The 24,856-nt window shown below is 43.0% G+C and overlaps 1 pseudogene; it reads left to right on the forward strand.

The window, feature by feature from the left end:
* The first annotated feature begins 16,448 nt into the window (after positions 1-16,448).
* On the forward strand, positions 16,449-16,567 carry LOC149450774 (U2 spliceosomal RNA; annotated as a pseudogene).
* The last annotated feature ends 8,289 nt before the right edge of the window (positions 16,568-24,856 follow it).

Raw genomic sequence — 24,856 nt, forward strand, 5'->3', positions numbered from 1 at the left:
AAATTGTCATTCTAAGTAAATGTAAACTACAATGCATGGCGTTTTACCTGTAGTTCTAGCTGTGATAATTTGTAGATTTTGCCATCAGTCTTTAAAGTGACACTAATCTCTGTTTTTTTGTTGTTTTTTTTAAAGAACTATTCAAGTATTTATTCTAAATTCAAAAAAGTCCTTTCTATTGCTCTCAGCCTCCTCCGCTTCCTTTTTTTCCTCTGTTGTGATACAGTTTTCTGTTAGAGGATGGCTATGATCATCCTCCATGGTCATACAGTGGGACCACTGTATGTAGGAGCATAGCCTCCTCTCTTGTTTGTGCTGAAGTTGGACTAGGGACTATGAACTATAGGACTTGTAGTGTGCAGAGAGTAGCACACATGAACACAACTAATGTGCACTGCTCGTTCCAAACAAACGGAAATAAAGGGGAGAAGGAGAGATTCGGGACCTCACTGGGGATCTAACATGGATACAGGAAAACATAATAGGAAATGATTTAATGAAAATATGGATCACAGGGCCAATATGTAGTGGATGTGTATGGGTTATTTTTGAAGAATTAAGGAAATAGTTCAGTCTCACTTTAAATTCTTCACAAATGTCTGCCCACAATGTATTGTGGACGGGCGGCCACAATACACAGGTATTGCACAGGTATGTCACTGCCTATGTCCGGGTTTCAGGTGCATGTGTACCCCCCTGCCTGTTAACAAGTCCCGGCAAATTATTCATGGCCGGGACCTGCTGATTGGTTGTGTACAATTACAGCCCAGAGCTCTGTGTTGGTAAACAACAAAAAGCTCTGTACAGAGGGAGCAATCCCTGCAAAACAGGGGAAAAAAACTTAGAGATCGTTTAGTGAAAGCAGCACACTTTGCACACATTACACATAGATAGGCACACTTTAACCCCTTGATGGCCCTAGATGTTAACCTCTTCTCAGCTAGTGCCTTTTGTACAGTGACAGTGTATAGTATTATCCATTAATGTCACTGTTGATGTCAGTGGCAGTTAGTAAGTGTCAGTTAGTGTCAGATTGCCCGCTATACTCCCACAGTCCCATTATAAGTCTCTGATTGGTGCCTTTAGTAGTATATAAAAAAAAATTCCAGCATATACCATAGTTTGTAGGCACTATAACTTTCACACAAACCAATCAATATACACTTATCTGGTTTTTTTTTTAATCAAAGACATGCAGCAGAATACATTTTGGCCATAATTTATAAAGAAATTTGATTTTTAAAAATCTTTTATTGGATATGTTTTATAACAGAAAGTAAAAAATATAATTTTTTCCCCCCAAATTATTTGCAAAAAATAAAAACCCCAGTAGTGATCAACTACCTCCAAAAAAGCTCTATTTGTGTGAAAATTAATAAACTTCATTTGGGTAAAGTGTTGCATGACTGCACAATTACCAGTTAAAGTAGCGCAGTGCGGTATAGCAAAAATGGCCTGATCATGAAGGAGGTAAAACCTTCCGGAGCTGAAGTGGTTAAGAAAAAATTCCCAACAAGTAAACTTTGTCAGAGAACAGTTATTAAAGTGTATATATGGTCATTTTTAGTCTTTGATAGACTAGATAAAGGTTAAAATCCCAGCCAGTTACTATTTTCTCTGTCGGTTTCTGCATATTTCCCTTCACTTCCGACCCCAGAGATGCAACTGGACGTTATAGGAAATCTCTCAAAGAGATGGCCCCGCTTAGACAGTTGTTATTAGAACAATTGTCTGCATTGGAAGATTTCCTCTTACCTCTTGTTCTGGGGACAACTCTAAAAGTAGGATTTCCCCTCATTTCTTTCTTAGGGCTCGTTCACACTTGGCTGTTTTACCAACGCTTGCCAAAGGCCCCTATAGCGTTTGGCAAGCATTGGTCCGTCGTTTGCGGAGCGTTTTTTAACGCTCGGCAAACGCTTGGCAAACGCCACATGCGTGGTTTAGCGGCGGTTGCTAGGCGTTTGCCGAGTGTTAAAAACGCCCCACAAACGCCTATAATGCAGTTTGAATTGTGCTACCGCTCCGCAAACGCCCAGCAACCGCGTCGCAACTGCACCACAAACGCCAGCCGGGCGTTTGCGGAGCGGCACCATAGACTAGAATAGGAGGCTTCAACACCTCCTGACTCGACCAGAAGCGTCCGTTTTGCCGCGACGCAAACGCTCCCGTTAGAACAGCACCATGTGCTGTAATGTGCAGAATCGGCAGAGGCGTTTGGGAAGCGGTAAAAACGCTTCCCAAACACCTCTCTGCCGCCTGCACACAACGCTAGTGTGAACGTAGCCTAAGTGACAATGTTCACTAGTTCAGATAGAAGGGTGAACCACCCCAGTGAGAATACAGACAGCAATAAAAACTTTACAGAGGGTCTAACTCTTCCCCACTTCATCCAAAACACAATCTTAAACTTTGTTCAGTGATTTTGTAATACATTATTCTCTCCCTCTCTCTGAGAGGTACAGAGGCTGGCACTTAGAGCTAAAGAACACTTGTCTGCGTTCTCTAATTCAAGGCAATTCCGTCGAGAAGGGTAGCAGGTGTTGAGACTTGTACATTTCTCAAGGTTACAATATGCATATGAATCATTTTCAGTATGTTATTAAAGTAGAAGTCCAGTCAAATACTAATTATACTTAAACCTGCTTTCACCCCCATCCTAAGCCTATTCTAAATACCCGATAAGGCAGGGCGTCTAACATTTTGCCTTACAGCTATGAATGCTGCCCAACACAAAATCATAAAAATACTTAAAATGTTAATTGTTTTTGACAGTGTCTCTTTACTGGATTTTTATAAGTTTTATCTTCCTGGAGAAAAATATCTCATTCTTCACAATCATGCCTTATTTATGTCATCAATGTTCAGCAGCACCTGTACTCACCTGCTGCTTTATTAGGTACACCTTACTAGTGCCAATAAAATATCCACCACACCATTACATCACCGAACCATTGATACAAGGCAGGATAGATCCATGCTTTCATGTTGTTTACGCCAAATTCCGACCCTACCATCTGAATATCACAGAGACCAGTCTGCCCATTCTCCTTTGACCTCTGACATCAACAAGGCATTTTCATCCACACAACTGCCACTCACTGGATATTTGCTCTTTTTCAGACCATTCTCAGTAAACCCTAGAGATGGTTGTGCGTGAAAATCCTAGTAGATCAGCAGTTTTTGAAATAATCAGACCAGCCCATCTGGCACCAACAACCATTCCACGTTCAAAGTCACTTAAATCCTCTTTCTTTCCTATCCTGATACTCAGTTTAAACTACAGCAAGTTGCCTTCACCACATCTACATGCCTAAATGCATTGAGATGCTGGCATATGATTGGTTGATTAGCAATTTGTCTTACTAAGCAATTAAACAGGTGTACCTAATAAAGTGGCCGGTGAGTGTATATTTGTGAGCAAGTATTTTTAGGGATGAAGCACATGAAGGACAAAATTAGAACCAAAATATCTGATGAGCACGTTGAGAATTCATTGAGAATTGCTACTACATGGATTCAACCAGATATGGATGCGTTAGTTTATCAAAAACAAAATCAAAAAAAAAGTTGTCAAATATCGCACTAGTTTTATGTTACCTTCTTTTACAATAAAAAATATTGAAAAAAAGGATTTTTTTTACTTAGATTGATACATTATCTACAGTATATTAGTGATTGTTAACTTGTGATTTGCACAACTTTTTCTGCTCATCAGCTATATTTATTGTTAGTGTATTTTATGTGTGGTCCAAGACAATTCCTCTTCTACCAATGTGACCCAGGAAAGTCAAAAGGTTGGACATCCCTGCTGTATAGGAAAGATGTCTCTACTCACCTATTCTGAGGGCACTCAGGTCCGATCACATGATCACTCCACTGGCCATCTTCAGGGAAGAGGAGAGATTACTGACAATGGCTGCAGACTCTAGGCCAGCAATGGGCAAACTACGGCCCGCGGGCCGTATACGGCCCGGCGGACCTTTTAATCCGGCCCGTGGAGCGTGATACTGTCAGGATGGCTGTCAGGATGTGTGTAGGCGGGCCAGCGTGACGAACGTGAGGGGAGCTAGGCTCCTCTCACAGTCCGCCCTGAAGACCGGAACGGCGCGGGAACACGGCGAGAGGAACGCGCGGAGCAAAGGTAAGTGAATTGACACAGGGGGGACTTGGCTTACTACTTGGGGGGGAATAGTACTATGGGGGATGAAATACTATATGAGGGATGAATTAATATGGGGGATGAATTAATATGGGGAATGAATTACTATAGGGGGGATGAATTACTATAGGGGGGATGAATTACTATATGGGGGATGAATTACTATGGGGGATGAATTACTATATGGGGGATTAATTACTATGGGGGATGAATTACTATGGGGGATGAATTACTATGGGGGATGAATTACTATATGGGGGATTAATTACTATGGGGGATGAATTACTATGGGGGATGAATTACTATATGGGGGATGCATTACTATGGGGGATGAATTACTATGGGGGATGAATTACTATGGGGGATGAATTACTATATGGGGGATTAATTACTATGCTTACTATGGGGGAATATTACTATACTTACTATGGATGACACATACACATCATTCATCTACTCTTGGTCCGGCCCCCGGGTCCAATATATGAACCCATTGCGGCCCTCAAGTCAAAAAGTTTGCCCACCCCTGCTCTAGGCGATGACATCACCCATAGGCTTACTGTAGGGCATCTGTTGTCGGCTGTTCCTCCTCTCCCATGAAGTTGGAGCTGATCACATGACCGGACCAGAGTGCCCTTAGATTAGGTAAGTATATGTATCTTTCCTTTACAGGGTGGTAAGTACAGTATTTAGAATGGAGTTGAGAGCAGATCTAAGTTTAGATAATGTTTGACTGGACTTCAACTTTAATGATGTGTATTTTAGATACAAATATTTCTTGACTGGACTGTGCAACCGCAGACTTTGTCAGGTATGAGAAGGGCTTTGAGTCCAGGGGTCAGTAGTAAGGAAAGCAGAATTCTGGGGTCAGCAGTAAGTAACACACATTGCAGGCTTCAGTACTAAGTAGCACAGAGTTTAGAGGTCAGTAGTATGTACTAAAAAGTGAAGGGGTCAGTAGGAAGTGTAGTGCCCTGCTCCTGTTAGGCTAAATTTTGTTTTGCTCTACTGTAGTCAGAGCTTCCAAAAAATAAAGCAAGAAGTGTCAATCACTCATATTTATCAGTCCTAGCCAATCCCTGAGGGGGGGGGGGGGACCCATAAGATGGCTTAGGAAGGTGATAAAAATTCGGGAGGCCTTTTCAGGGTTTTCTTTCCTCTGCTAGGAGGGTTCCTCATCTGTGTGAGGCAGCTATTATGAGACAGGAATTGCTGTTGCTGGGCTGTCGAGCTGGAGAAGATTGCAAAAGTAATCTGCTGGAGGGCATTGCTCTGGGAGACTTAGTCTGGAGGAGAATTCTTTTTGTCTCCCTTACTGAAGAGTATCATGTGTAAGCTGAGTGGCAGACAGCTGGAACATTGTGAGTAAGACCTGAGTCTTACTCAGACTTTCATGAGTGCCTGCTGCTCTAGGATTTGTGCTATAAAGTTTGTTCTCCTATTGATTTCTGATATCATTTTGAAGTATCCTGCACCCTTATCCCTCTCCTGTTCACAGGGCCACCATGGGGGGGACAGCCCATATACATGTAGATTGTAAGCTCCAGGAAGCAGGGCCCTCCTAACCCTCTTGTATTGAACTGTATCATTGCTGTATTGTCTCTCTTTATATTGTAAAGCGCTGTTGGCGCTATATAAATCCTGTATAATAATAATAATAATGTAGGGGGCCCTGGGCATCCCATGCCCCATCCTTTGGCTGCTGTGCAGGGCAAAGTGCTCCTACTACTTTCCAGGCCCTCCTGTACCAGTGGGGAGGAGGGAGGGTTAGGCGGAAGTAGAGAGGAGACCGCGATTTGAAGCAATTAAAAAGGAAAAAAAAAATTTCCCCAGCCAAGCGGACTTTTTCTTCACTTTGGGTGCAGGTGTAGTAATCTCCTGTGCCAGACAAGTACATTACAGTCCCGGCCTCTTGTCTGGCATAGGGAATTACTACACCTGCATCTTTTTAGTTGCTACAGATCTAGGTCTCCTCTCTGCTTCTCTGCAACCTGGGACAACCATGTTCATGTTGTCCCAAGTTTAAGTCCTGACTCCTTTTGGGGGATTCCTCTGACTGGAATGGCTGTGTGTGCAGAGAGGGGGTCTTCCATCTGAAAGGTATGGTGGTGCCCACTAGAAGGTCCTGGCTGTGTGTATTGAATGTGCCATCTTTTTTTAACAATTGCTACATGGGGATGTCTCTTTGCTGGATTGGGAGGTCTCTTTGCTGGATTAGGCTGTCTTTTTGCTATATGAGGAAGGCTCTTTACTGAATGTATTGGGCCATCTCTTTTCTGGAATGTGCCATCTCTTTTCTGAATATATGGGGCTGTCTCTTTGTTGGATTGGGATATCTCTTTGCTGCATATATCGGTATGTCTCTTTTTTTGGATTGGGATGTCTCTTTGCTAAATATATGGGGCTGTCTCTGTTGAATTGGGATGTCTCTTTGCTGAATATATAGGTGTGTTTCTTTGCTGGATTGGGCTGTCTGTTTCCTGAATATATGGGGATGACTCTTTGCTAGATTGGGCTGTCTCTTTGCTGAATATATAGGGATGTCCCTTTGCTGGATTTGGACATCTCTTTGCTAAATATATTGATATCCTGAAGAAGTCACATGACATAGCGGGTATTTTTACTTGTTTCTTGGCGAGTTCGTTAAACAGTTTTACACTATGTTGGCTATTCTTTGTCTCACTACTGGGGCTGTTCATGGAGAGTATTAAACATCAGTGGTGTTAGTGGCTGGAGGAAAATTTATTGAGAGAGGAGAGAGTACCACCATCATTACCAAGAAGATTACTTTGTCTTGGGAGGATCGCTAAAGTGACCTATAAAGCTTATAGGTCACTTTAGCGAAGTGAAGGTGAGGGGGCACTTCAGCTATTTGAGGATTTGCACATATCAGCACAAGCACTTGAATACCACCTGCATGTGTGTGATGAACTTTTTGGAGCACAAGTTATTGAATAATCGTGGACATTTTTCACACTTCAGCATTTATGTGCAATAATGAGTAGAGTGCATTATTATTGATTTGCAGTGTTTATCATGGTTCACTGAGCTTAGTATTTTATCCTCTGTAGGGATATACGCACTCTTCTGCACCTATTAATGATCCCTCAGGGGAGGATCAGGAGGAAATTGTATGCATAGTCCTTTTACTAGTTTATTAAGTGTGGACTGGCGTTTATGTGGGCCCATCACCTACTATTCATTTATATATTTATCTCCTGTATTTTCATGTTATTATAAGATGCATGTATAGCGCTGCACTACTTTCTCATTGATTTATATTATCTGTTGAATTGAGATGTCTCTTTGCTGAATACATGGGTGTGTTTCTTTGCTGGATTGGGCTGTCTGTTTCCTGAATATATGGGGATGTCTCTTTGCTAGATTGGGCTGTCTCTTTGCTGAATATTTAGGGATGTCCCTTTGCTGGATTGGGACATCTCTTTGCTAAATATATTGGGATGTCTCTTGGCTGGATTGTGCCATCTCTTTCCTGGATATATGGGGATGCAAGCACTGATCGACTTGGAATACACTTTTCATTTTCATATATTTAGTTCTAAGTGTGTTAAAATAAAAGTGGATGCACTGAAGATCTCTTTGGGATGGTCAGTGTTCTGATGTGATGGGACTGCCAGTGGGTAGGTCCTGGGGAATGTTGGTGGTCAGGCCCAGGGAGGCCCAGGCCTAAAGCTGTGTAAAGGCCCAACATTTCTGATGGCTGTTCTGCCTGTTCCAGTTTTCTGCAAATAGACTGAGCCTGTATTTATGGTGTACTTGGAAACTTTGTTTGTGGGAGGCAGCCTCTGTACTGCTTTGGGAGGACCTGTCGATTTCCAGTGGCACCTCTGGGATTGAGCACTACATAAGTAATACAGAGCTCAGGGGTCAGTAGTAAGTAACCCAGAGCTTAGGGGTCAGAAGTAAGTAATGCAGAATTCAAGTTTCAGTAGGAAGTTGCCAAGAATTCAGAGGTTAGTAGGAAGTAATGCAGAGTGTTGAGGTCAGGAGTAAATAACTCAAAGCACAGGTGTCAGGAGTATGCAATGCACAGGTCAGTAGTATGAAGCACAGAGTACAGGGGTTAGGAGAGAGTAACTCAAGGGTCAGTAGTGTGTATTATTCAAGCACCTGGTTGCCTCCCCTCCTTTCTCCCAACCCCAGTGGTAGCAACTGTACAGCTTCAGAAAGCACCGTATACTTGCAGTATTGAGTCTGTGGTATCAGGTGGGACATGTCACCTCTGCATCACCCCCCTCACGCCTCCCTGCACAGGCTCTTACCTGCACACCCATGTGGCTAGTTATGCCTCAGGCTGTGTTTAGAGGTAGCTGCCAGCAGATGCCGCTCCAGTCAAAATCCACTTCTGTATGATAATGGCACAAAGTGCCAACTGGTGCCTGCTGCTACTGATTAGCCTAGTGTTGACTTTCCAGCTTCAAAATACATATATCCTATGCCCAACTGCAGGACATCATCACTACCAAGGGCAAAACAGCAAGTAATCCACATATTTTAAAGATTAGGTACAATCTAATTTTGCAAGAGTCACTGGCCCTCATAAATGATTCTTGGTATTCTTTAAAGTCTGATGGTGAGGAGCTATTGGTCAGCTCAGGTCAATACCCTAGCCTCACAGATGTGTATTCCTAAAGCTGCATACCAGGCACAATGTATCCATTTATGGCAGGGCCCCATCAGAAGTCCTGTAGAGTGTCTGAGCTAGTTAGGGTTCCCGCATTCCTGCTAAGTGAATTGTGTTTTGTCATATGTGCTATATTCCTTGATGGCTTAGCATTGACAAGAGGAATTAATCTGTTCATCTTGTTACCAACTTTTGAATTTTGGGGAAAATGAGGGTGGCATTCTGTTCAGTACTACTACCCCAATTTTCTCTGCACAGTTTCGGATTTGTAAACCTCCCTATTGTCCAAAGAGCCTGTATAATTCATATGTGTTCAGTTTTAAACTGCTAATGTGGGATCCCTAGCCTACTTTTGTCTGTGTAAGCATAAACCTGATTGTTTGACTCAACAAAGCATGCCTGTTTATGGCAACAGTCAGGGCTGTGGATAAGGGGGTACCACCAGTCCTCCTGTACAGGGCTCAGGCCAGCAGGGGGCTCAGGCAACTGGGTGAATTGGATGTGGGCAGGGAATGTGATTGGCACAGTGGAGGGGCAATTACTGGAACCGATCCCCTGTATGGCTCTCTCTGCAGCAGTTGAAAGCTGGATTCTTCTCCTCTCCCTTCTGCTGGCTTTCAGCTGCTGCAGAGAGAGACATACCGGGGATCGATTCCAGTAATTGCCGCCCCTGCTGCCCTGGCCCCCCTGTGTGCCCCTACTCCTGCAGTGCTTCCGACGTCCCTACTCTCCTTCCCACCAGCAGATGCAAGCGCACAATAGGATAGAGAGTCGGGTAAGGGTCTGGTATATATGTCACATTTCTCAGACCTTTTCTTTCCTGAATGAACACATTGAGTGACTGGTACCAATCACTCACTGTGTTCATAAATGAATCATAGTAAACTGTGTTTTCTTTGGGGGGCCCTGTCAGGTTGGCTTTATGGGGCCCCGTGGTTACTAACAGCAGCTCTGGCAAACACTGCCATCAAACAATTTTGCAGGTCTCACAACTTCATGAATAGGGAACTAAATTGTTAAGTAAAATTATATAGAAAGAGCTAAATGGCTCTGTCATTAGTCGCTAAAAATATAAGTTACATTGCTGAAAATATTAATTGTTGTGGTAAAAACCACATGCATTTTAGTTTAGGGAGTTTAGACTAAGCTCTTCTTTTAGAAGAACACCTTTACAATTGCATGCAGATTTAATAATTTAAATCAGAAAAGCTTACAATATTACTTATATCAAAAAGTATCAACTTAATTTTTTATGCTACCATTATTGATTGTTTTATTTGAATAATAGTAAAAATGATAAAGAGCCAGATACTAGAATGTTCATTAACAAACGCTTATGGAATATTCTACATGCTTCATTGCAATACCACCACCTAGTGAGCACTAATGGAAATACATCCCATTTGTAGATTCAGTGGATATGTTGTGCAACTGTCCAAACACTTATTGAATGTCAGGTTGGTAATAACACATGAAAATGTGGCCATTCATTTAGTTTCTAACTTATTCATTGTTCTCATAATTAAATTAAAATCTCAGTTTAGGATACAAAGTTTGAGTAAGTGTCAGTTCACATATATGTGCATTGGATGTGATTTAAACACTGCTTCCTATGGTGCCTGTTCACATATGTCTAGTGCACTGGTGGTGCAGATTCAGTGCGGTTTTAAAAATGTACAATTTCTGAGCAGTGCCTTCAGGTTCAGGTATTGACTTCTATGGGAACCATCTCTAAACCTATATGTGTGAACAAGATAAGATCCTGAGCTATTCCTGTCCTGAACCTGACCTGAACCTGTGAACAACTACCAATTAGCTGTGAAACTGAGCTTCAATCAGCACTGCACATGTGTGAATCAGTTCTAAAACTAAAAACCTATTTTGGGGTTAATATTTTTTATTTTAGGCTGTATATGCCTGAGTATTCTGTGGGCAGGAGAGGGGTCGCTGTTGGATTAAATTGCATTTTCAAATGAAATAACTGTTTTTTTAATTAAAAAAATAAATAAATTAGGTTTTTCCAAGGATGAATTACACAGATGAAATGTATCAAGAATTCATTGATTTTTGAAGGGAGCATGATGTACAATTAAAGTTACTATCTGAAGTGGGTGAGAAAATTCAGTATTATAGTTAACAGCCATACTTGTTCATAACCATTTAAGCAAAAAATATAAAATACGGGACTGCGCCACAGATATGAAAACAAAGAAAGGTTTCTAATATTAAAGGGAAGCAGCTATTCTTTCTTTGGCGGTCTCCAAAGCAATAATTGTGCATTAAAAAAAACTATAATAAACAGCGCTACCCAACACCCCCCCAATAACCTATTAAACTCCAATAACCATTATTCAAAATATCAAGTGCTGCAGTGCAAGCAATAAATATCAACTATAGCAGGTCTCTTAAAAGAAACTCAAAGTGCTGTGTGCAAAACTCTATATAACAAAAGTGTTACTGTGCAAAAATATCTAATTCATATAATCATAAATAGTATATCAATAATAATGTTTGTGATAAAAAATGTCCACCAAAAATATCAATTAATCTTTGTGCTGTATTAATTTTCACCACCAATAAGTGCTCTTTCGCCACTAGATGTATTAAACCAGCCTGGTGAGCTTGTTTACCCCTTGTTCACATGTGCGGCCGTGATTTGTGCGGGCATGAGAGCCCATTCATTTGAATGGACTCCCGTGCCCCGGTACATGCAGGAAAGAAGTCCTTGGGAAATCGCAGCTCGCACGGGAACTGAGGTTCCCAGGTCGGTTGCGTTATCCAGTGCGGGTGGCGTGCCATTAGAATTTATGACACCCGCCTGCGGGTCCCGCATTCCTCTGTGGGTGGTGTGGCTTCAGGTATGTGTGCGGGTTCCGCAGCGGCATCACCCGCACAGATGTGAACCAAGCCTAATACCTCTGGTGGCTGAAGAGCACTCACTGGTGATGAAAATTAAGAAGGCACAAGGATTAATTGATATTTGTGGTAGATATTTTTTATCACAAACTTTATTATTAATTTACTATTTATTATAATATGAATTAGATATTTATTGCAAGGTAACTATTTATTGCACGGTAACAGTTTTGTTATATAGATTTTTGCAGATAGCACTTTGAGTTTCTTTTAAGTGACCTGCTATAGTTGATATTCATTGCTTGCACTGCAGCATGTAATATTTTGAATAATGTTTATTTAACAGGTTATTGGGGGGGTGTTGGGTAGCGACAATGTTTATTATTGTTTTTTATGAACATAACCAGCTAAGCTTGGAAAAAAAATCAGCATTGTCAACCTAAACACAGTAGTTTATATTTGTACTTATGCAGAAACTTTGGTAAACCCAATTCAGACATTATATTTACATTCTATTCTGTTCACATTAAAACACTTACTTTTAAAACCAATCCTAATAATGTCACACTGCTCATAACATGGGTGAATCTGCCTGGATTTTATTCACCAAGGGCTTGGCAATTCTTATCAGAAATACAGCAAACCCAAACTTAAGAGGGAAATCCTGTTGAAGTCTGTGATGGTTAGTTTAAGTGTTAAATTCTGATGTTTAATTTTGGGCTAATAGGCAAAATACTGTCAAAAAGCAGGGAAAGCTGCCATAGGGGCATATACCAATGCGAAAAAAAAAATGCTATAAAGTGACGAAAGAGTCTTTGCATTCTGCTCCGAGGGCAACTTTGAAAATACGTAAATAATTTAAATAGGATGTTTAAGGGATATGTTTAAGCTGTATATTGTGTTATGGAACAATATGGTTTAACAGTATGATGACAAAGGATTCCCAGAGCACATCAGGTGAGCTAAAGAGACAGCAAAGCAGACCTGCTTACTATGATGCACACTTTGTTGGACTGAAACTTTGGACTTATCCATCTAAGGAGTGACTCACTGGCATAAATTACTGCTGATGATTTATTATCACAACCTTTTTACCCCCACTGAACTCTTAAAATATTTTTCAGGTCTAAGGGAACCCCTACTAAGGCAACTTTTTGGGAGTCAGGGGGAAAAATGCCCCTTAATTTGGTGAATAGTAAGAAGAATGCCCCCTTTACTGTGGTGGTCAGGATGTCACCCATACAGACATTTAAAAATATTATTGGTGTCAAGCAGCTGGCTCTTTCAAGTTGCATTGGCCCCTGAACTATGCAAGGATCATTAAACAGAAAGGCAAACACCCTTTGCTCAAGAACCCCTAGCAACCTCTGGAGGAACCCTAGTGTACCACAGAACCCTCATTGAGAATGGCTACCTGAGGCACTGTTGCAGGTGTGGAACAGCATATACAGTGGGGCAAAAAAGTATTTAGTCAGCCACAAATTGTGCAAGTTCTCCCACCTAAAAAGATGAGAGAGGCTTGTAATTGGCATCATAGGTAGACCTCAACTATGAGAGACAAATGAGAAAAAAAATCCAGACAATCACATTGGCTGATTTGGAAAGAATTTATTTGCAAATTATGGTGGAAAATAAGTATTTGGTCACCTACAAACAAGCAAGATTTCTGGCTCTCACAGACCTGTACCTTCCTCTTTAAGAGGCTCCTCTGTCCTGCACTCATTACCTGTATCAATGGCACCTGTTTGAACTTGTTATCAGTATAAAAGACACCTGTCCACAAACAGTCACACTCCAAACTCCACTATGGTGAAGACCAAAGAGCTATCGAAGGACACCAGAAACAAAATTGTAGACCTGCACCAGGCTGGGAAGACTGAATCTGCAATAGGCAAGCAGCTTGGTGTGAACAAATCAACTGTGGGAGCAATAATTAGAAAATGGAAGACATACAAGACCACTGATAATCTCCCTCAATCTGGGGCTCCACGCAAGATCACACCCCGTGGGGTCAAAATGATCACAAGAACGGTGAACAAAAATCCCAGGACCACATGGGGGGACCTAGTGAATGACCTGCAGAGAGCTGAGACCAATGTAACAAAGGCTACCATCAGTAACACACTACGCTGCCAGGGACTCAGATCCTGCAGTGCCAGACGTGTCCCCCTGCTTAAGCCAGTACATGTCCGGGCCCGTCTGAAGTTTGCTAGAGAGCATTTGGATGATCCAGTAGAGGATTGGGAGAATGTCATATGGTCAGATGAAACCAAAATAGAACTGTTTGGTAGAAACACAACTCGTCGTGTTTGGAGGAGAGAGAATGCTGAGTTGCATCCAAAGAACACCATACCTACTGTGAAGCATGGTGGTGGCAACATCATGCTTTGGGGCTGTTTCTCCTCAAAGGGACCAGGACGACTGATCCATGTACAGGACAGAATGAATGGGGCCATGTATCGTAAGATTTTGAGTGCATCCTTCCATCAGAAAGGGCATTGAAGATGAAACGTGGCTGGGTCTTCCAACATGACAATGATCCCAAACATACTGCCCTGGCAACGAAGGAGTGGCTTCGTAAGAAGCATTTCAAGGTCCTGGAGTGGCCTAGCCAGTCTCCAGATCTCAACCCCATAGAAAACCTTTGGAGGGAGTTGAAAGTCCGTGTTGCCCAGTGACAGCCCCAAAACATCACTGCTCTAGAGGAGATCTGCATGGAGGAATGGGCCAACATACCAGCAACAGTGTGTGCCAACCTTGTGAAGACTTACAGGAAACGTTTGACCTCTGTCATTGCCAACAAAGGATATATAACAAAGTATTGAGATGAACTTTTTATATTGACCAAATACTTATTTTCCACCATAATTTGCAAATAAATTCTTTCCAAATCAGCCAATGTGATTGTCTGGATTTTTTTTCTCATTTTGTCTCTCATAGTTGAGGTCTACCTATGATGCCAATTACAGGCCTCTCTCATCTTTTTAAGTGGGAGAACTTGCACAATTGGTGGCTGACTAAATACTTTTTTGCCCCACTGTAAATGTGTTCCCGCACCCACAAGAATCTGCAGCCAAAATGCACTGTTCTTTTGCAATTGCATGGCGGTGCAATTAATTCTTAATGGCTTCCTCACACATTGGAAAGTGCAACACATTTTTGGTGCATGAAACTGCATGGTGCAAAAGCATCAAAATCCAAATGAGAAAGCAGAGGAGTGAGAGGAAAGTAAGTCTCAACAGTAAAGACAGATGGCTGTATAGGAAACTTCTTATTTTGCATCAAATAGGCAGAGTACAGGTTCACTTAAAACATGACACGGTAGGGACACAGCAGCCAGCAGGAGGAACCATTGCACTAAGAAGAGGAAAAGGTATACGGCACAAATGAGCAAGAAGTATAGGCACTAAGTAAACTAATGGTGCAATACATGGTTTGATTTTAGAATCTGGTAGGTGTGCAATTTGATCAAAATGATAAAATAAGAAACCATTTAAATAGACTTAACTTGCCTTCTGATTATTTTACATTCAGTTTAGATCAGATTTGATCAAACTGATTTGATTGGCCAGAGCGGAAATTATCGATTGATTTCCATTAATCAGCAAGATGAGGTTGTTTGGTCGAAACTAAGACATAATGGATAACATATAATCGTATCTTCAAACTATCAATAGAGTTTGACTTTCCTGTATGTGGCATATTGATCAATCAAAGTGTTTTGAATATAGATCAATTATTCCTATCGAGAGAGAATTATTGCAAAAGTAATAGAACATTTATAGTAGCATGTATGGCCATCATAAGCAGAATTAACGGGTTGCACAGTGGCTAAATGGTTAGCAGTTCTGCCTGGCAGTACTAGGGTCATTGGTTCAAATCCCAACCATGGCACCACCTGCCTGAGTTTTCATGTTCTCCCTGTGCCTGTGTGGGTTTCCTCTGGGTACTCCAGTTTCTTCCCACACTCCAAAGACATGCTGGTAGGTTAATTGGATCTTGTCTAAATTGGCCCTTGTATGTATAAATGTAAGTTAAAGACTTTCAATTGTATACACATTGAGGGTTAGGGGCTGATGTGAATGTACAATATATATGTAAAGCGCTGTGTAAATTGATGATGCTATATAAGTACCTGAAATAATTATACAGATGTTGTTACTACATCCTGGCACTAGCAAACCCATGTTTTTCCATTTCAGGAATTTTTATTCAGAATTTCAAGGTAAAACAGTGTCTCATTTTCAGGTTTATTTAGGTAAACAAACAAAGCGGCATAATCCCTTTTACGTGTGAACCTAATGTGTGAGTCATGAAAATTAGGATAATTTCTTTAAGTGTTTGAAACATTTACTCATGTTGTGGTAGCTTGTGTGCTCACTGACTCAAGTCACGACATTCTAATTTTCTTTTCATTTGATGAAATTCTTTGTGAGCCACACTCCTTAAAGGGGTGTGCACAAGGTACAAACAGCTGCACAAATGAAATATATTTTTGGAAACACATATGTGTTAGTTTAAATCAGAGGAAATGGAAAGTCACATTATGTTTTTTGGTTGCTTCTCTTGAAGAGTTAGAAGAAACAATGAAAAATTGCATTGATTAAAATATATTGTATATATGTATAAAGTGTTGTGTCTCTTTAAATCCTGGAGTCCTGGGGAAAGTGAACTTCCTATAATTTAAAGTGTTACTAAACCCAGGACCCTGCATTCACTATATCTGGTCTCCCACAGTACATATAAACTGCTAAATACCTTTTCTCATCAGCAGTATTTATCAGTCTGGAGACTTCTCGGCCTTTTGGCTAAGATCAAGTGTAGTATCTGTTCTTATCAGTGTCCACCAGTGGGGGTGCTCCCGGTCATTCTAGCTTTGTGGAGATGACTGTTGTATAGTACCCTCACTGGTATGATGGGGGTCTGGACGGCTAGTACCGGGTGGACAGAAACCGGGACGCCCACACGTAGCTGGGGCCTGGGAGTAATTCCCCGAGGAGATCGGAAGGACCCAGTTCCTCCTGATTTGGACGGATCTACCTTGTCTGGCCAGGAGTCGGGAAGGCAGAGAGTCTGCAAACCAGTGCCCCCTGAGTAGTCGCCTCAGGGGTGCCACTAGTAACACCTGGGTGTGGGACCCCACTGTGTGAAGATGGCACATGGTCACTGTGTTTTCAACTTTTTCTGCACAGCGCCCTTAGGACCAGACCTTATGGCTAGGATCAGGGCAATTTTTGTTACAGGCCTCAGGGCCTGGTCTGTGCACTATTTGGCACGACCACTTTTTTATTTTCTATTTATTTAATTTATACACTCCCACGTATTGTCACTTTTTCTTTACTTATGTGTGTGTTTTTCTCACAGGATGGAGGATGTGGGTCCTCTGGCCTGCCCTGAAGTCTAGAGGGAGGATATGTGGCCTTTTGGTTCCTTCCTCCCCTGTCCCTAGGGGGTTTTCTCTTTGGGAGAGCCCCCTGACCAAGTACTGGGTGTCCGGCTTCGGCTGGACACAAGGAACGGTGGTCCACCAGGCCTTTTGGCCAGGAGGACCAAATGGGAACCTTGTCCCTGTCAGGAGCTTTGTGCCCTGGGGGATCAGGGTAGTGGTCCAACCCCTTTGGGGGTAGGACAAAGCACACCCCTAAGTGCACTTTTTCGTGTGGTGTTTTGCACTTGCACTTTTTTTTGTGAACACTTACGGGTTTTTTCGTTATAGTTGCACGTTTGCGGACTTTAAAAAAAAAAAAAAATTTATCAGTCTGGAGACATCTATCAGTGTTCAGCTGAGCACTGATTAAAGCTTGTAGGAGGAGTTTTCATTCTCCTCTGATTGTCCTATGAGGCCGCATAACCCCTAACCCTCTGTCTGGACAGCACTGATTGGCCCTGTGCTGATCACATGCACTCTCCCCAGCAAAAAAAAACTTCTCTAGCAATACATACCAAATTGAGCATGCGCAACTTGTCCCTAAGGCTCTATTCTATCAGTAGATGGATTGGGGACAGTAGAAGAAGGGGGGATCAGAGAAGACAGGATCAAACAGCCTTTTTACACAATGCAGAGGATTAACCCCTTAGGTTCCACAGTGAGTATAACAAGCATGCGTTACTGCAATTTTTTTGCTGTGGGTTTAGTAACACTTTAATAAACTGAAACAAAAGGTAAAACTATTTTTCAGTTTTGGGCAGAAAGAGGAGGGTTAGAACCTCTGTCACACTTTTACTGTTGGAGAGATTTTGCGTTGTTTCCTGCTCCATGGTCATCAAGACGGGAAATTAGGAGAATCCTAAGTAATAGGGAATAAACAACAATAAGCAGACTTTGATTGGTAAAGTTTCTGTCTAGCTGCAGACACTGGTGGCCACTAGACAGAAAATTGGAATCTGCTCAACATGGACACAGCAAACTCTAGAAACATTAAAAAAAGTTCTGTCTAAGGTTTCATGCACATGGGCATATGTGTATTTTCTGCATGGAACACAGGTTGTTTGTGGGACAGCTAGCACAAGATCCTGCATAAAATATGCACCTAAGGTACTTATATTTAGACACATACAATTCTTCTAATAATGTTATGCACATACAGTGGGGATCGAAAGTTTGGGCACCCCAGCTAAAAATTTGTATTAATGTGCATAAAGAAGCCAAGGAAAGATGGAAAAATCTCCAAAAGGCATCAAATTACAGATTAGACATTCTTATAATATGTCAACAAAAGTTAGATTTTATTTCCATCATTTACACTTTCAAAATAAGAAAAAAAAAAAAATGGCGTCTGCAAAAGTTTGGGCACCCTGCGGAGTTAATATCTTGTACTGCCCCCTTTGGCAAGTATCACAGCTTGTAAATGCTTTTTGTAGCCAGCCAAGAGTCTTTCAATTCTTGTTTGAGGTATCTTTGCCCATTCTTCCTTACAAAAGTCTTCCAGTTCTTTGAGATTTCTGGGCTGTCTGTCACGCACTGCTCTTTTAAGGTCTATCCATAGATTTTCAATTATGTTGAGGTCAGGAGATTGTGAAGGCCATGGCAAAACCTTCAGTTTACGCCTCTTGATGTAATCCCCCGTGGATTTCGAGGTGTGCTTAGGATCATTATCCATTTGTAGAAGCCATCCTCTCTTTTACTTCAGCTTTTTCACAGATGGCATCAAGTTACCATCCAAAATTTGTTGAAATTTTATTGAATCCATTTTTCCTTCTACTCGTGAGATGTTCCCTGTGCCACTGGCTGCAACACAACCCCAAAGCATGATTGATCCAACCCCATGCTTAACAGTTGGACAGAGGTTCTTTTCATTAAATTCTGTTCCCCTTCTTCTCCAAACGTACCTTTGCTCATTCTGGCCAAAAAAGTTCAATTTTAACCTCATCGGTCCACAGAACTTGTTTCCAAAATGCATCAGGCTTGTCTATATGTTCATTTACAAAGTTCAAACGATGATTTTTGTGGTGAGGACGTAGAAGAGGTATTCTTCTGATGACTCTTCCATGAAGACCATATTTGTACAAGTATCTCTTTATAGTGGAATAGTGTACCACAACTCCAGTGTCTGCCAGATCTTTCTGGAGGGATCGTTCAGTCAAATGTGGGTTTTGAATTGTTTTTCTCACAATCCTGCGAGCTGTTCTGTCTGATATTTTTCTTGGTCTTCCAGATCTTGCTTTAACTTCCACTGTTCTTGATGACTGCCATTTCTTAATTACATTCCGAACAGAGGATATTGACATCTAAAAACGCTTTGCTATCTTCTTATAGCCTTCTCCAGCTTTGTGACCGTCAACTATTTTCAGTTTCAGTTTTCTAGACAACTGCTTAGAAGAACCCATGGTGCTGATTGTTGGGGCAAGGTCAGATGAGTCTGGGCATTTAAAACCTTTGAGATTGACATAACCTGGTCTTCCCAGACGATGATTGAGAACAATTCATGACACTGGCAGGTCTCAGCTTTGCAAAGGGCGCAGTGCATGCTATAAATTCTGCAGGGTGCCCAAACTTTGGCAGACGCCATTTTTTTGTTTTCTGTTATTTTGAAAGTGTAAATGATGGAAATAAAATATAACTTTTGTTGACATATTATAAGAATGTCTAATCTGTAATTTGATGCCTTTTGGAGATTTTTCCATCTTTCCTTGGCTTCTTTATGCACATTAATACAAATTTTTAGCTGGGGTGCCCAAACTTTCGATCCCCACTGTACATGTATTTACATGTTTATAATCTGCAGATATGTACAACCCCAGACATAGCAGTCTCTGTTATTTTTGTACGATGCTAATCAGAGTGTACATTTCCATTTGTAGATGCAACTGTGTATATGGCCCCATTGATTCGCATAGTGCTGTGTGTACATGAGTGCAGGCAGGTGCAATTAGCTAGCCTGCTAATAGGTGGCTCTGTCCCAGAGTAATGTCTAGTTAAAGAAAATAGTGTCATCAGATACTTGGCCCCTTTTAGTTGGAGCCCTCCTGTAGTGATGTATCAAGTAAGTCAGTGCACACATATGGGTCAGGTTGGGAGGAGCCCTAGTGCATTTGGGGCATGGGAGCAAAACACCCCACATCTATGCAGATGTAGCCAGCTATTGTAGGCCATGGACACAGTTGGGGAGAGGTAGGCCTGCACCTAGTGGAGCCAGCTGTGGACTTCATGACACTTATGGAGGTAGGTGCTAGAGCAGGTTGTGAAAGGTCTTTCAGGCCTGGTCAAGAGTTCACTGAGTGAGGCTATCCCTCTAGGGGATCCTAGGAGAGGCTTACTTATGGGAGAGGTGAATGCAAAGATCCTGTGTAGTGAGTACTAATGACCCCAGGGTGGAGAGGGACTGTTTAAGGGAAAATGGCTTACTTTAATGGCTGCACAATGCTTTCATATGTTACTACAGTGGACCATCCACTAAATGGGATTGACAATGTACTGTCAACTGACCCTGGATAGTATGTCGGTGTGATGTGACTGCCATTTTTCAAGTACCCCCAGTAAAGTGCAGCAAACTACTTTATGATTGTGTGAACATTTCTTCCTTTGGGGATATAAAGGGCAATGGCCAAGAATGTCAGAAGAACATTCAGGGAACAGCCTCAGCAGGAGGGTCACTCTTCTAGCAAGGAGAGGAGCAGGACAGGGACTTGTACTCTTGGCTCCAACATCTAGCCAATCACAAGCCCCAACTAACATGTACAAAACTATGTCTGTTTTTTGCAGGAACTAGTTTTAACCTTTTTAAAACAACTATGGGAAGCATTCATGTACATATATATTGGTTCCAGCTTATAGTTTCAGAGAAAACAGTAGTAAAGCCAGCAGCTGTAGGTAAGGATGACATGGTCCTTTCTATCTCCTAGAAATAAAGAATGAATTTTAATGATAGTGGCGATTTAGGGAAGGGGCATGGGAGGTGAATATTATTCATAGTGAAGAGAGTATAGAAGGGGGATGGGAGTTTTCCAGCCATCTGGATTCAATAAGAGGAAGGCATACATACAGTACTTGTTATCAATCCTGATAATAGTTTAGGAAATTATAGTATGTCTGTGAATGTCTCGTGACCTTTCCAAACATCACTAGGTCAGATGATCTCAGGGAAAATATCATTAGGCATATTGCCTTAAACTCTTGTTTCCTGAAATACCAATGGTGTCTGCATAATGTACTAACATGCATGGTTGCCCTGTATGAGCATTAGAGATGAGCGAATCGAACATGGCGAAGTGGAATTCGTTTCGAAGATTAGGAAAAATTCGATTCGCGCCGAATCCGAAAATTAGCAAACTTCGGATGCACGAATCGAATTTTCCCAAAAATGGCGGCGACATGTGTGGCGACGGAGCGGGGATCTCTGGGAAGGCACGCAGACAAGGCGCGCTGACCCATAATGCATTCATTCATGACATGTGATCGCATTAGCCAATCAGCAGCCAGCCAGCCAGCACTGTGTAATGGTGGAGCTATAAATCGCGGCCATCTTAGAATTCTCCATTAGCCTCCAGTCATTCAAGAGAGACAGACCTGTCTGTATTAGGGACAGAGTTAGGGCCACAGAGACTTTAGGGCCACAGAATCGTTACTCAGGGACACAGAATCGTTACTCAGGGACACAGAATCGTTACTCAGGGACACAGAATCGTTACTCAGGGACAGACACAGAATTGTTACTCAGGGACACAGCATTGTTACTCAGGGACACAGAATCATTACTCAGGGACACAGAATTGTTACTCAGGGACACAGAATCGTTACTCAGGGACACAGAATTGTTACTCAGGGACACAGAATCGTTACTCAGGGACACAGAATTGTTACTGAGGGACACAGAATCGTTACTCAGGGACACAGAATTGTTACTCAGGGACACAGAATCGTTACTCAGGGACACAGAATTGTTACTCAGGGACACAGAATCGTTACTCAGGGACACAGAATCGTTACTGAGGGACACAGAATCGTTACTGAGGGACACAGAATTGTTACTCAGGGACACAGAATCTTTACTCAGGGACACAGAATCGTTACTCAGGGACACAGAATCGTTACTCAGGGACACAGAATTGTTACTCAGGGACACAGAATCGTTACTCAGGGACAGACACAGAATTGTTACTCAGGGACACAGAATTGTTACTCAGGGACACAGAATCGTTACTCAGGGACACAGAATCGTTACTGAGGGACACAGAATCGTTACTGAAGGACACAGAATCGTTACTCAGGGACACAGAATCGTTACTCAGGGACACAGAATCGTTACTCAGGGACACAGAATCGTTACTGAGGGACACTGAATCGTTACTGAGGGACACTGAATCTTTACTCAGGGACACAGAATCGTTACTCAGGGACACAGAATCGTTACTGAGGGACACAGAATCGTTACTCAGGGACACAGAATCGTTACTCAGGGACACAGAATCGTTACTCAGGGACACAGAATTGTTACTCAGGGATACAGAATCGTTACTCAGGGACACAGAATTGTTACTCAGGGACACAGAATTGTTACTCAGGGACACAGAATCATTACTCAGGGACACAGAATTGTTACTCAGGGACACAGAATCGTTATTCAGGGACACAGAATCGTTACTCAGGGACACAGAATCGTTACTGAGGGACACAGAAATGTTACTCAGGGACACAGAATCGTTACTCAGGGACACAGAATCGTTACTCAGGGACACAGAATTGTTACTCAGGGACACAGAATCGTTACTCAGGGACACAGAATCGTTACTCAGGGACAGACACAGAATTGTTACTCAGGGACACAGAATTTTTACTCAGGGACACAGAATCGTTACTCAGGGACACAGAATTGTTACTCAGGGACACAGAATCGTTACTCAGGGACACAGAATTGTTACTCAGGGACACAGAATCGTTACTCAGGGACACAGAATCGTTACTCAGGGACACAGAATTGTTACTCAGGGACACAGAATCGTTACTCAGGGACACAGAATCGTTACTGAGGGACACAGAATCGTTACTCAGGGACACAGAATCGTTACTCAGGGACACAGAATCGTTACTGAGGGACACAGAATCGTTACTGAGGGACACAGAATCGTTACTCGGGGACACAGAATCGTTACTCGGGGACACAGAATCGTTACTCGGGGACACAGAATCGTTACTCGGGGACACAGAATTGTTACTCGGGGACACAGAATTGTTACTGAGGGACACAGAATCGTTACTCAGGGACACAGAATCGTTACTCAGGGACACAGAATCGTTACTGAGGGACACAGAATCATTACTCAGGGACACAGAATTGTTACTCGGGGACACAGAATTGTTACTCGGGGACACAGAATTGTTAATCAGGGACACAGAATCGTTACTCAGGGACACAGAATCGTTACTCGGGGACACAGAATTGTTACTCAGGGACACAGAATCGTTACTCGGGGACACAGAATTGTTACTCAGGGACACAGAATCGTTACTTTCTGCTTCACAACCACTATTGAATTAAAGAGTATGTCAGACAACACGCAGAGGAGTGGCAGAGGAGGCAATGTTTCAGGAGCGAGCAGACGTGGCAGCAGAGGAAGGGGTCGAGGCAGCACTAGTCGCAGCCAGAGGCCAGTGCTCCCGGTGTCATCCAGCGGTCGTGTCTCCACCGACAACCCTGCCGTCATCGATTGGTTGACTCAGTCGTCTTCCTCTTCCCAGGTCACCTCTGACACCTACAGCCAACGGTCGGTGGGTACGTCAGACACAACCGTTAGTTGGCATGGCCCGGGAGCAAGCCCACTGAAATCACGTGTCCTCTACCTGCCCCTGTCCTTTGGTGTTCCCTCACCAAGCAAAGTATCGCATGCTGTGGGCTCAGCCCCACTGTACAGTGAGGAAGAGCTAACAGAGGGCGGTCAGGAACGGGGGGAGACATCCGCCTCTTCAGCAGCCAGGCGAAGAAGTACTGGCGAGGAGAGTGGCTCGGTAGCCGGTCTAGAGACAGGTCTGTCTCCTGACCCACACGCAGCCGAGGGGGCTAGTAGTGACGCGGAGACCCTAATTGATGATGATGAGGCTGATCGCACTTGGCAGCCTCGTCGTCATCAGGCTATTGCTTCCGCATCATCAGGAGAAGAGGGTGCCAGCTTGCCAGCGAGCAAAACAGTCGGTGGGTTGCCCAGGAGGCAGCAGGGTCGCAGCAGTGTCAGTGGAGCCAAACGGCCACGGAGTAGAGCACCAGCTCCACTGCAGCCTACCACCACGGCCAGTAGTGGTGCCGGTGTGCACGGAGGAAGTAGCAGTCAGCCAGTGAGGAGTAGCGGGGGCAAAGTTTCCTACTCGGCGGTGTGGCAATTTTTCGTCAAGCCGCCCGAGGAAGTAAACGTAGCCGTATGTCGACTATGTGGCCAGAAAGTCAAGCGTGGCCAGGGGGCCCATGTTGGGACTACAGCGTTGCGTCAGCATATGCAGCGTCGCCATTCGGTGGCCTGGGAAAACCGTGATAAAGATACGGCGGTTCTGCCTGCCCCAGCCCCCGCTCCATCACCCGCTCCGTTACTTGCTCCGTCACCCCCCAACAGGGGGCCCATGTTGGGACTACAGCGTTGCGTCAGCATATGCAGCGTCGCCATTCGGTGGCCTGGGAAAACCGTGATAAAGATACGGCGGTTCTGCCTGCCCCAGCCCCCGCTCCATCACCCGCTCCGTTACTTGCTCTGTCACCCGACGTCAATCGCCC

The sequence above is a fragment of the Staurois parvus genome, unplaced genomic scaffold (genome assembly GCF_062004578.1).
Source record: "Staurois parvus isolate SC_StPar_1 unplaced genomic scaffold, SC_StPar_1.0 ptg000562l, whole genome shotgun sequence".
In the NCBI taxonomy this organism is placed as follows: domain Eukaryota; kingdom Metazoa; phylum Chordata; class Amphibia; order Anura; family Ranidae; genus Staurois; species Staurois parvus.